This window comes from Eschrichtius robustus, chromosome 3, assembly GCF_028021215.1.
Source record: "Eschrichtius robustus isolate mEscRob2 chromosome 3, mEscRob2.pri, whole genome shotgun sequence".
Taxonomy (NCBI): Eukaryota; Metazoa; Chordata; class Mammalia; order Artiodactyla; family Eschrichtiidae; genus Eschrichtius; species Eschrichtius robustus.
The window spans coordinates 92,083,146-92,097,603 of NC_090826.1; the positions used below are offsets into that span (position 1 = coordinate 92,083,146).

At 34.2% G+C, this 14,458-nt stretch overlaps 1 pseudogene; it reads left to right on the forward strand.

Moving 5' to 3' along the window:
- The first annotated feature begins 13,459 nt into the window (after window positions 1-13,459).
- Window positions 13,460-13,957, forward strand: LOC137761189 (mitochondrial fission factor pseudogene; annotated as a pseudogene).
- Window positions 13,958-14,458: the final 501 nt, after the last annotated feature.

Here is a 14,458-nt window from a genome sequence, read left to right on the forward strand (position 1 = left end):
TTCATCTGTAAAATAATACTTACCCCATGGAGAGTTGTGAGAATTAAAAAACTTTGTATATGCAAGATTTCTAGAACCTAGTAAGTAATCAATAAATGAGTTATTATTAGTAGTAGTAGTATTTAATTTAGAAACATTATCATCTTAAGAACAATCAGAATAGTAATTGTCATTTTTCTTTCATACATTTACATGAATTTTCTTATGGAACCCTCATAATAACCATATTTGTAATTACTAATCCTAATTCCATTTTACAAATGGGCAACAGAGGTCAAAGAGTGGTTCATTAAAATTGTTCTGGGTCACACAGACTAGTAAATAGTGAAGTCTGTATTATAAACTCATGGAGTCTGACTCCAGAGCCATAATCCTTGAACTGTGTAATAGATAACTCCTTATATATTTCACATCGGGTTCTCTCTCCTCTTGACTTTCAGACACACACTGAAATTATTTTCTCATGTAAATTGTTAAAGGTGTTCTTTTCTGCATTCACTGATTGAGAGAAAATTCTAGCTCGTAATTTTATATTTCATTGTTCCAAGGTTTCTGAAGAGACAAGCATGCCAACAAACCCAAGTTAGACTGCATCATTTTGTGACCATATAAATATTAGACAGCCAGGTGAATGTCAGAACACATCAACTAGGGCCTCCACTACTTGGAAACTCAATTATTTTTTAATAATTTTTAAATTAATTAATTTTTTATTGGCTGCATCATGCAGTTTGTGGGATCTTATTTCCCTGACGGGGGATTGAACCCGTGCCCCCTGCAGTGGAAGCACAGAGTCCTAACCACTGGACTGCTAGGGAACTCCCAGAAACTCAATTCTTTAATTCACCCAGAAGAAAAGTTCTGTTTTATGACAGTTTTGTCCTCAAGCTATACATTTGTCTACTTAGACATACAAAGGTTATACAACTTTTTCCCATACTCCCTATTTCCTTAAATATCCTGTCTGACAGTCATACAGTAGTATCATAAATTATATATTTTCATAATTCAGTAAAAAATCAGTATGCTGTGTAATTTGAAATCTACTACACTAACATTATTCAGTCCTGATTTTTTAGTTGCAACTAGAATTAGCATATATTAGTGAAATTATGTGGTGTGCTTACTCTTTTTTTTTTTCAGTTGAAATATAATTGATGTACAATATTATGTTAGTTTCAGGTGTACTACATAAGGATTTGATGTTTGCATACATTATGATATGATCACCACAATAAGTCTAGTAACCCTCTGTCCCCTTACAAAATTATCACTGTATCATTAACCATATACCTTATGCTATATAATACATCCTCATGAATTATAATAAATATTTATTTATTATATAAATAATGACTTATTTATAAATAATTCCTTTCACATATTTCAGTCATCCCACCATGCCCCTCCCTTCTGAAAACCACTGGTTTATTCTCTGTATCTATAAGTCTGTTCTCATTTTGTTTTGCTTTGTTTTTTAGATTCCACATATAAGTGAGATCATGCAGAATTTGTCTTTTTCTGTCTGATTTATTTCACTTAGCATAATGCTCTCTAGATCCACACATGTTGTGGCAAGAGGCAAGATTTCATTTTTTATGGCTGAGTAATACTTCACTGTATATATATATATATATATATATATATATATATATATATACATACACACACACACACACACACACACACACACACACACACCACATCTTCTTTATCCATTCATCTGTTGATGAACACTTACAATGCTTCCATATCTTGGCTACTATAAATAGTGCTGCAATGAAAATGGAGTGCATATATCTTTTTGATTTAGTGTTTTTGTTTTCTTTGAGTAAATAACCAGAAGTGGAATTGCTGGATCATATGGCAATTCTACTTTTATTTATTTATTTTTGTTTTGAGGAATCCCCATTCTGTTTTTCATAGTGGCTACACCAATTTACAATCCCATCATTAATGCACAAAGGTTACTTTTTCTCCACATCGTCACCAACACTTATTGTTTCTTGTCTTTTTGATGATAGCCATTCTTACAGGTGTGAGGTGCTATGTCATTGTGATTTTGATTTGCATTTCCCAGATGATCAGGATGTTGAGCATCTTTTCATGTGCCTGTTGGCCATCTGTGTGTCTTCTCTGGAAACACGTCTATTCAGGTCCTCTTCCCATTTATTAATCAGTTTTTTTTGTTATTGAGTTGTATGAGTTCTTTGTGTATTTTAGATATTAATTCCTTATCGGATATGTCATTTGAAAATATCTTCTCCCATTCAGTATGCTGCCTTTTCATTTTGTTAGTGGTTTCCTTCACTGTGCAAAGGTTTTTAGTTTGATGTAGTCCCATTTGTTTTTCTTTTTGTTTCCCTTGACTGAGGAGACAAATCCAAATTATTATTTCTAAGACTGATGTCAAAAAGCATGTTGCCTACACTTTCTTCTAGGAGTTTTAGGTCTTACATTTAAGTTTTTAATCAATTCTGAGTTTTTTCTTTTTTTTTCTTTGTATATGGTGTGAGAAAGTAGACAATTTTGATTCTTTTGAATGTAGCTGTCTAGTTTTCACAACACTATTGAAGAGGCTTTTCTTCCCCATTTTATATTCTTGCCTCTTTTATGATACATTGATTAATCATGTAGGTGTGGGTTTACTCCTGAGGTCTCTATTCTGTTTCATTGATCTGTGTCTTTGTAGTATAGTTTGAAATCAGGATGTGTGAGCTTCCAGTTTTTGTTCTTCTTTCTCAAGATTGTTTGGCTATTTTGAGTCTTTTGTGTTTTCATACGAATTTTAGAATTATTTGTTCTAGTTGTATGAAAAAATGCCACTGGTATTTTGAAAGGGATTGCATTGAATCCAAGGATTACCTTCTGTAATATGGTCATTATAACAATGTTAATTCTTCCAATCCATGAGCACACTATACTTTTTCATTGGCTTGTGTTGTGTCCAATTTGTTTCATCAATGTCTTATATTTTTTTGAGTATAGGTCTCTTACCTCCTTGGTTAGATTTATTCCTAGGTATTTTATTCTTTTTTATGAAATTGTAAATGGGATTGTTTTCTTAATTTCTCTTTCTGGTAATTCATTGTTAGTGCATGGAAACACAACAGATTTCTCTATATTAATTTTGTATTGACACTTTAATGAATTCATTGAGTTCTTATAATATTTTGGTGGTATATTTAGGATTTTCTATCTATAGTATATCATCTGCAGTGACAGTTTTACTCTTTCCTTTCCAATTTGGATTCCTTTTATTTCTTTTTTGTTTGTTTGTTTGATTGTTATTGCTAGAACTCCCAGTACTATGTTGAGTAAAAATGGTTAAGAGTGAGCATCTTGTCTTGTTCCTGATATTAGAGGAAATGCTTTCAGCTTTTCATTGCTGAGTATGATATTGGCTGTGAGTTTGATATATATGGCTTTTATTATGTTGAGGTATGTTCCCTCTATACCCACTTTGTTCAGAGTTTTTATGATATGTTGAATTTTGTCAAAAGCTTTTTTCTGCATCTATTGAGATGATCATGTAATTGTTATTTAATTTGTTAACATGGTGTGTCACATTGGTTGATTTGTGGATATTGAACCAACCTTGTATCCCTGTGACAAAGTCCACTTGATCATGGTGTATGATCCTTTGAGTGTACTGTAGAATTTGCTTTGCTGGCATTTTGTTGAGAATTTTTGCATCTAAGTTCATTGGTGATATTGGCATGTAATTTTCTCTTATTATGGTGCTTTTGTTGGATTACAGTATCAGGGTGATTCTGGCCTCATAGAATAAGTTTAGAAATGTTCTTTTCCATTCAATATTTTTGGAATAGTTTCAGAAGGATGGGTGTTAATTCTTCTTTTAATGTTTGGTAGAATGCACCTGTGAAATTATCTGGTCCTAGACTTTTGTGTGTTGGGAATTTTTGATTAGTGGTTCATTTTCAATTCTGGTAATCGATTTGATCATAATTTATATTTCTCCCTGATTCAGTCTTGGGAGATTTTATGCTTCTAGGAACATATCCATTTCTTTAGGTTGTCCATTTCATTGGTATGTAATTGTTCATAGTAATCTCTTATGATCCTTTGTGTTTCTGTGGGATCAGTTGTAACTTCTCTTTCATTTATGATTTTATTGATTTGGGCCCTCTGTCTTTTCTTCTTAATAAATCTGGCTAAAGGTTTGTCAATTTTGCTTATCTTTTCAAAGAACCAGCTCGTAGATTCATACATCTTTTCTAGTGATTTTTTGGTCTCTATTTCATTTATTTCTGCTTGGATCTTTATTATTCCTTTCCTTTCAATAACATGGTTTGTGATTATTCTTCTTTTTCCAATTATTTTAAGTGTAAGGTTAGATTGTTTGAGATTTTTTTCTTTTTCCTGAGGTAGGGTTGTATTGCTATAAACTACCCTCTTAGAACTGCTATTGCTGCATCCCATAGATTTTAGATGATGGATTGTGTTTCAATTTTTCACTTGTCTCCCAGTATTTTTTAATTTCCTGTTTGATTTCTTCAGTGACCCATTTGTAGTTAGTAGCATATTTAGCCTCCATGTGTTTGTGTTTTTTGCAGTTTTTTCTTGTAGTTATTTCTATTCTCATACCTTTGTGGTCAGAAAAGATGCATGATATGATTTCAATCTTCTTAAATGTATTGAGACTTGTTTTGTGGCCTAGCATGGGTTCTATCTTGGAGAATGTTCCATGTACACTTGAAAACAATGTGTATTCTGCTGTTTTTGGATGGAACATCATATATATATCTGGTCTAATGTGCCATTTAAGGCCAGTATTTCCTTATTGATTTTCTGTCTGGATGATCTGTCCATTGATGTAAGTGGGGTGTTAAAGTCCCCTACTACTATTTTGTTACTGTCAATTTCTCCCTTTATGTTTGTTAATATTTGCTTTATATATTTAAGTGCTCCTATCTTGGGTGCATAGATATTTACAACTGTTATAACTTCTTCTTAGACTGATCCCTTTATCATTATGTAATGTCCTTCTTTGTCTCTTGTTACAGTCTTTGTTTTAAAGTCTATTTTTGTCTGATGTAAGTATTGCTACCACAGCTTTCTTTTTGTTTCCATTTTCGGAAAATAACTTCTTTCATCCCCTCGCTTTCAGTCTGTGTGTGACTTTAGATCTGAAGTAAGTCTCTTGTAGGCAATATATATACACGTCTCAATTTTTTAATTCATTCAGCCACCCTGTCTTTTGATTGGAGCATTTTGTCTACTTAAATTTAAAGTAATTATTGATAAGTATGTACTTATTACCATTTTGTTAATTATTTTCTGGTTGTTTTTGAGTTCTTTGTTCTTTTAGTCTTTTGTTCACTTTCCTTGTGATTTGATGACTATCTTTAGTGTTATGACTGGATCCCTTTCTTTTTCTGTTATATGTGTGATTATTTTAAGTTGATGAGCTAAGTTCAAACACAGTCTAACAAACCTGCATTTTTACTGCAGGTTATGGGAGTTCCCTTGTACATAACTAGTTGCTTTTCTTTGCTTTTAGATTATCTCTTTATCTTTATTTTTTGCCATTTTAATTATTATATGTTTTGGTGTGGGCCTCTTTGGGTTCATTTTGTTTGGGACATTCTGTGCTTTCTGGACCTGAATGTCTGTTTCCTTTCCTAGATTAGTGAAGTTTTCAGCTATTACTTATTCAAATAAGTTCTTTGCCCCTTTCTCTCTTTTCTCCTCTGAGATTCCTATATTGTGAATATTAGTACACTTGATATTGTCACAGAGGTCTTGTAAACTATCCTCATATTTAAAAGTTTTTTCTTTTGCCTGTTCATCTTGGGTGATTTCCACTAATGTCTTGCAGTTTGTTCATCTGTTCCTCTCTATCATCTAATCTGTTGATTTTTTTCTAGTGTATTTTTTATTTCAGTTATAGTATTCATCTCTGGTTCTTTATATTTTCTAACTCTGTTAAAATTCTCACTGTGTTCATTCATTCTTCTCTTGCGCTCATTGAGCATCTTTATGATCATTATCTTGAACTTTTTATTGGGTTGACTGCTTATCTGCACTTCATTTAATTCTTTTTCTGAGGTTTTATCTTCTTCCTTCATTTAGAACATATTCCTCTGTCTCCTCATTTTGCCTAATTGTTTGTGTTTATTTCCATGTATTAAGTAGGTTGGTTACATTTCCTGATCTTGGAGAAACAGTCTTATGTAGGAGACATTCTATGGAGCATAGCAGCACACTCCCCTCTGGTCACCAGAGCTACATTCTTTAGTGGTGCCCCCTGTGTGGGCTGTGTGGGACCTTATGTTGTGGCAGGGCCAACAACTGAGGGCACACTGGTAGGTGGGACTGGTCCCCAGCCCAGTTGGCTGCCAGGCCTTTCCTTGTGTTGTGGCTGCTGGCCCATTGTTGAGTGGGGCAGGGTCCTGGTATGACTGGTTGTGGGACCTGGGGCTGGTGGTTGAGGCTGGTGCTGGTCTTCTCATGGGTGGGTAAGCCCCTACTGCTAATAAACTAGATGAGACCTCCCAAATGGCACTTGCCAGTCCCATTGTTCTCCTGGTAAGATGAGCTCCCAAAAATGGCTGCCATCATGTCTATATACACAGGGGGAATTGCAGTTGCCTCCTGCCTCTCTGGGATGTTCTAGCAAGTGGGTCTAACCCAGGCTGGGACTGGGACTTGGAGTGTGTGAGATTTTGCACACACCTTTTAAGAGGAGAGTCTCTGTTTCCTACAGTTCTCCAGCTCTCCTGTATCTAAGCCCCACTGGCCTTCCAAGCCAGATGTTCTGGGGGCTTGGCCTCCTGGTGTAGTACCCCCAGGCTGAGGAGCTTAATATGGGGCTTGGACACCTTGCTTCTCAGGGAGAACCTCTACAATAGTGATTATCCTCCCAATTGTAGGTCACCTCCCCCAGGGGTGTAAGTCTTGACTATTCTGCATCTCTACCTTTCCTAGCCATCTTGTTTTGGTTCCTTCTTTGTATCTTTAGTTGTGGAAGATCTTTCCTGCTATTCTTCAGGTCATTCTCATTGATAGCTTCTCTGTAAATAGTTGCAATTTTGGTGTGCTCATGGGAGGAGGTGAGCCCAGGGTCTTCCTACTCTACCATCTTGGCCACACCTCTGTGCATACTCTTTTTAATATCAGCTTGTGATCATGACTAAGGGAAAAGTGATTATTACTTAGGAAACCATTAGTGTGCATTTCCTTTATTATTGCATGTACGTAAATCTAGGATAAATGCTTAATATGTCTCTGGAATAGTATCTGATCTCACCTAATACACAAAGGGCAAGACACACTCCCTTTTAATTGGGAAGCAGAAAGATAAATCTGCTTCAATATCATCTCTTGAATTAGAACAGAGAGATTGCTTCAATAATTTAACATTTCTTCTAACTTTAAAGCAAAATGGTGTCATGATGCCAGAAAATTGTATTTAAAAGCCTATTTACATAGCATATGCTAAGCATACATTTTGAGTTTTATGAATTTACTTCATTTAGAAAAGCTTTTGGAATTCTTATTAGACTATCAAAGTGTTCAATTCCTTTTGCCCTTTTTGCTAACTGATGGGTCCCATAAATATTGAACCCCATGAATTGTACTGATTATAGTCTCTGTGCTCAGAATTCTTACTCTTAATTAAGTGGTGAAGCTCATAAATTTCTGACCATGAATTTTCCAGGAAGCCACAGTTAGAATGTTTATCAGCCAATCAGATCTCTTAATTTTCTCTCTTGTTTTATAAAATAAAATGTTGCTGCTATATAACATTGAATGTGATGGATACAGAGTTGTTGTTTGTTTGGCCTCCTTTGTTTTTGTAAGCACTAATATTTTGGAAGATAAATAGTACTTGATGCTTCATTTACCTTGATTGTTTATAATCTCAAGGTACTTTGGAAAGTTTATTATGCTATAAAGCTTGAGTTAGCTACAGCTTTTCTGTTCTGATCCAAATAAGCAACAATCGTCAAAACATCAGTAATTCAGAAACATTGTGTCATGGATATAGCAACAGAACCATTTCAGAATGAAACTAATTATTGATTATCCCCAGGGCTTCTAAGATCAAGTATGCCTCAGTAGAGTTAATTATGCCCTCAGTTCTGCAGAGTTTTTGCAATGGCAGGTTCAATTTACTTAGCAAAACTATTGCTTTGTAAGATTTGCAGATGAGTCAATTAGACGGTCATTAATTGGGTGGCCATTGAAAATGTGGTGGGTCCCAGTTGGGAAATGGTCTACTCCAACGACTAATGTATATTAATGCCAGCATTAACGACCTTTGAGCTTTTCCCCATGTATCCATGGGAAAACAAATCAAAGAACCATTCAAGGAAAAATAGATTTTGCTGAATTGGTATGTTTTTCTGTTCAGAGATTAACATTGCTTATTGAATGTACCAAAACCACAAAATTTCAGGGTAACATTAATAGTTATCCTTAACTGAGTAAAACTAAGTGCTGGAAAGGTCATAATTAATTTTAAGAGTGTTGTATTTTCAATGTTTTTATTAGGTAGGTGATTTTAGTCTCCTTAAGGAAGTATATTTTATTGCCAATATATAAGAATTTTCAAAATATAAGAATTATATTCAAAATAAAAGAATTAAAACATTTTCCATTTTAAATAAATTAGATGGATGGATAGATAGATAGATAGATAGATAGATAGATAGATAGATAGATAGGTTTGAGTCCTTTATTATCTTTATACCTGGTAGTTTATCACCAAATATTTTTTACTTTCCAAGGTCAAACTTGAAACATAAAAACAAATGAAGACTTTGTAGTGGGTTTAGTCTTAAATGTAGTTGACTCTGTCCCAGAGTGTTTCACAGTATATGACTAGGGCATAGTAGCATGCAGTAGCTTTTTCACCTACTCATATATCTTTGGCCTAAGTCTATTGGTATAAGATGGTTTTCTGTGTATTACTTCTATCTGAAGCTTGCATATTTGTTTTGCAAATATTTTCTGAATTGACTACAAAGATGATACTATTATTGACGGTTACCTTTGGTCTTCTTTCTGGCCTCAGAATTTCAAAGAGAGAGATCCTTATTTTCTCTACTGTCAAAGCAAATGTTGAAAAAAAAAAAATGAGGTTGGCCTTTATTCTAGATCACTCATTACTTCACTTAAAACTGGATTAGCTCTTGCAAACCTAGCCGTAAAGACCAAGTCATTGTTTATGTTTTACTTTTTTATTTTACCTTTTGACTCCCTTCATCTATTTCTCCTACCCTCTCACCCTCCACCTCTGGCAACCAACAATCTATTCTCTGTATTTATGTGCTTGTTTTTTGTTTGTTTGTTTTGTTTATCATATTCCAAATATAAAAGAGATTGTATGGTATTTGTCATTTATCTTTCTCTGACTTGTTTCACTTAGCATGATGCCCTTGAGGTCCATTCACGTTGTTCCAAATGACAAGATTTTATTTTTTTTTATGACTGAATAATACTCCATTGTATGTATACACCACATCTTTATCCATCCATCCATACACGGATGGACACAGGTTGTTTCCATATCTTGGTTATTGTAAATAATGCTGCAATGAATATGAGAACAAAAATATCTTTTTGAGTTAGGGTTTTCATTTTCTTTGGATAAATACCCAGAGGTAGAATTGTTGGATCATATGGTAGTTCTATTTTTAATTTTTTTTGAGGACTCTTCACACTGTTTTTCCTAGTGGCTGCACCAAGTTATATTTCCACCAACAGTGCACAAGGGGTTCCCTTTCTCCACATCCTGGCCAATACTTGTTATTCCTTGTCTTTTTGATAATAGCCATTCTAACAGTTGTGAGTTGACATCTCATTGTGGTTTTGATTCGCATTTCCCTGATGATTAATGATGTTAAACATTCTTTTCATGTACTTGTTTGCCATCTGTATGTCTTCTAAGGAAAAATGTCTATTCAGGTCCTCTGCCCATTTTTAATCAGATTGTTTCTTTGCTACTGAGTTGTACAAGTTCTTTATAATTTTTGGATATTAACTCTTTATCAGATATGTGATTTGAAAATAGTTTCTCCCACTTACTAGGTTGCCTTTTTATTTTGTTGATAGTTTCCTTTGCTGTGCAGAAGTTAATTTGCTGTAGTCCCATTTGTTTAGTTTTGCTTTTGTATAAATAGTATTAAGGAGCTTATTGAATTAAATTGTCTAATTTCTCAAGGGTTAACTAAAAAATTAAGAATTTTCCCTTTTCCTCTTTAAGCACATGGTAATTAAAATAATAGAATTATGCTATATCCTTATTTATGAAACTTATTCTGAATTGCTAATATACTTTGCTGAGTAAATTTTTATCCCTATATTACTGCTATTAATTTGAGGCAGTGTGGAAGTAGCACAATCTGATTTTCAAGAAGAATCTCTGTAATTAGTATAATTATAGTCTAAAAGAACCATATAATCAAAAATTGAATTAGGTGAAGAGGAGAAAATATCTAGTTAAAAAGTTGGCCTGTAATGTGTGTAAGAATGGGCCTAAACTTTTTCAAAATATCTTATGTTATATTTTGAAAGCTTTATTTAAATTTCTTTGTGGAATTCAAAAGAAACAAACTAGATATATGTGATCTAGCAATCTAATACAAACCTAATATTAGGTTTGCACCTATGGGTAAAACAATTTAAGAAAGCATAGACATCAATATATGATTAGGTCAATATTTATATCACACAAAAATATACCTATGCTGAAGGAATAGAGAATAGAAATTCAACCTCCCTACACAAAATCAGGCCTGCAGAATTGGTCTGAGAGATTTTCCCTAATATCATCTTTCAGAATTTTTCAGAGATTTATTTTTTTCCTCCCATGAATGCCATTGGTGGCTATAGATTTACAACAATCCTGGTAAGTGTAGCATCAATATTTCCTAAAGTATGTTCCACTCAACAGTATTTCCAGTTATGATAAATGATGGAAGAAATGTGATCACACTTTGAGAAACAATGAATTTTAAAAATCAAATATATTTATTTACTAAAGGTCTTCTCTAGGCCTATACTTTTACCACTGCCCAAACTTAGAATAAGAACTTAGAACTCTTTAATTCCATACATTCCTTCCCATATGTTATCTTACTGTATTCCTGTATTTTAATTTTGCATATATTTTAAACCTCTCAAAACATTGAGATTGTTTTAATCAATGTTACTTCTTATTTACCTATACATCTCTCTTGTAGTCTCCCTGCCTGCATTGCCATATTTTCTTGGGATAATTTAGCTTTTGTTCTAGGAATTCCCTTTTATATTTCTTTTGTTTAAGTTTGTAGGCAAAACAGTCTTTCAATTTGTTTATCTATAAACATCTTTACATAGCTATCATTTTGAAGGATATTTTCAAGAAACTTAGAATCTAGGTTGGCTGGTATGTTCTTTCAGGTCTTTAAAAAAATTCATTCTGTTTTCTTTTGGTTTCTGTTGTTCTGATTGAAAAGTTAGCCTTCAGTTTTACTCTTCCTATTTAACAGTGTTATGCCTTTATTTTTCTCTGGCTGCTTTTAGACTTTTTGTTTGTTGCTGGTTTTCAGCAGTTTTTTGTTTGTTTTTTTAATGATGTAACTAGGTGCAGAGGTCCTTTTATATCTCCTTCTTACCTTTGTAGAGCTTCCTTAATTTGTAGTTTAATTTTTTTCTGCCAGTTGTGAAAATTCGCAGTTACTTTTTTCGTATTGCTTCTGCCCCTTCTCTCACTCATCCCATTTAAAGATCGCATTACAGCTATATTACAAATTTTACCCATGTCTCATACATTAGGTGTTTCTTATAATTCCTTTTTTCTCTCTGTGTTTTACATTGGACATTTTTACTCACCTAAAGGCCAGTTCACTAGTTTTATACTTGTTCAATGTGTGGTTAAATCTATCTGTGAAGTCATTTATTGTAAATATTGTAATTTTCAATTCCAAAATATGCATTTTCTATTTTAGTACAGATTTTATTTTCCGGTGATATTCTCCATCTTGTCATATATTTTAGCCAACATACTTATCACAGTAACTTTAAAGCCTGTGTATGATAACTCCAGTTATTTTCTCTTGGATTTGACCATTTGCTTCTGTTTTTTAGTTTGTTTCTTGTGCTTTTTTGTGGATTATTTTGCATACCTGTTACATTTTGACTAAATTCTGGAGATTGTATTTGAAATTTCAGAGCTTCAGGATGATACTATCTTCCTCAAAAAGAAGATGTAATTTTTAAAGAATTCCTGTCAGGTAGTTAGAGAAAAGTAAATGACCTTGATCCAACAAGGTTTGATATAATCTGAGACTGAATTTCAGTCATCCTGAAGAACTTGTCTATTTCCAATTTTCCTTTACTCCTAGAATTCCTCCAGAACTTTCAAATAACAACCTGATATTTCCAAAATATGCCCTAATTGGTGAGCCCCGAACATGTTTTTGTTTCTCCTCCCTGGCCATGCAATTGTCAGCAACTCTGAACTGCTATTTTCTGTTTGTTCCCTTAATTGGCAAATTCTTAAGTGAGAAAATGCAATATAATTTTTCCTTTTTCTTTGGGATCTTTGTTCCTCCTAGAGTCTAGCTGACTCAGTTGTTCTCTGATGCTTACAAAAGCAGTGTGTGTGTGTGTGTGTGTGTGTGTGTGTATGTGTGTGTGTTGTATATGTACAATTTTTAGTTCTCACAATGAGGGTTGTTTTCTGATATAGGCTATTTCTTCATAGATGGGAGGAATCAATTTTGGGTATATTAGATGAATCCAAGGACTCATATGGTTTGAATGCAAAGTGTGAGAAAAAAATGAAATTAAAGATGATCTCAAGATTTCTGTCTTGAGCCACTTAAAGAATGGACTTGTCATTAAATGGGAAACTACAAGTGCTGCAAGTTTTGAGAAAAGTATTAATTATAACAACTGAAGCTCAAGAATAGGAACTGGACAAGAGATATGAATATAGGAGTCATTAGCCTACTGAGAAAATTTAAAAACATGTGACTAGAAGAGATCACCAAGGATATGAATATAAATAGAGAAGAGAAACATGGACTGAACCCCAGGGCATTTCAATATTCAAAAGTTAAGGAGGGCTTCCCTGTGCTTGGCCAATGGTCTCTGGGAGCCAGCGGGCAGTGGCCCTCACCAGAGACTCTCCAGCAGGCCCAGGGGGACAAAAGTGGCTGTAAATCCAGCACATGCATAAGCAAGTTAAAGGATTTAATATGAAGCACAGAAGCAGATAATGCCAAAAAGCAAGCAGTAGTTGGTACACATTTAGTGAGTGGGGCAGCATTTCCTTCTTCCACTGCTGCTGAGGTGGTAGAAATTAGTTGAATTCAGTATGAAATGGAATACACCAAAGGTATTGGTCAGGGAATTGAAGGTCCTGGAAAAATTAAAGGTAGCACCACCAAATGCTGACCTTGAACAAGGATTCCGAGAAGGAGTTTCAAATGCTCGTGTGATTATGCAAGTTCCAGGGAGAATTGTTGTATCAGGAAATAATGAAGACATTCCACTTTCAAGACCAGCAGATCTTGACCTTATGCAGTCAACTCCACTGGCACTAAAAACACCACCTCATGTGCTTATGCTAAGTGAAAGACCACTAGATTTTCTGGATTTAGAAAGACCTCCTCCAACCCCTCAAAATGAAGAAATCCATGCAATTGGCAGGCTAAAAAGAGAGTGCTCTATGAGTGAAAATGCTGTTTGCCAAAATGGACAGCTGGTCAGAACTGACTCCATGTATAGCATTTCAAATATAGGTACAATGATTGAAGGAACTTCAGATGACATGACTGTTGTAGATGCAGCTTCATTAGGACGACAGATAATCAAACTAAATAGATGTCTACAACTTCTGGAAGTGGAGCACAAAGAAGGTTCTAAAAGAGAAATGGTCATGTATTCCATTAGCGTAGCATTCTGGCTGCTTAAGAGTTGGCTCTGGTTTTGCCGCTAGAGGTAACCTCAACTCTCAAAAGTGTTGTCTCAACAGCTGGAAATATAAAGAATTTGTGAACAAACAAAACGTTAGGGAGAGATGGAGGAATCAGCAAAGAGCCTGAGGATATGCAACCAAAATGAAAAGGGGAAGACAATGAGAATGCGGTGTCCAGGAAACCATAGAATAAAATATTTTAAGAAGAGAATGAACAACTGTATTATATGCTGCTGCTAGGTCAACAATAATAGAAACTTGGCCATTAGATTTAGAAACATAAATATTGTTGATGACTTTTAGAAAAAAACATTTTCAAGGAGGAAAAAACAATCCCTCTATTTGGAGTTGGTTTAAAAAAGAAATTGAGGGGACTATTTGGAAGCAATAAGTGTCGACAACTGTGCAAGGAATTTTGCTGCAAAAAGAAACAAAAATTATCTCAGTAAAGAGAAAGAAAAGAAATAAAGGTGGGCTAGAAATAAAAATGTTAGGCAAGTTGTATATCAGCCAAAGGGGAAG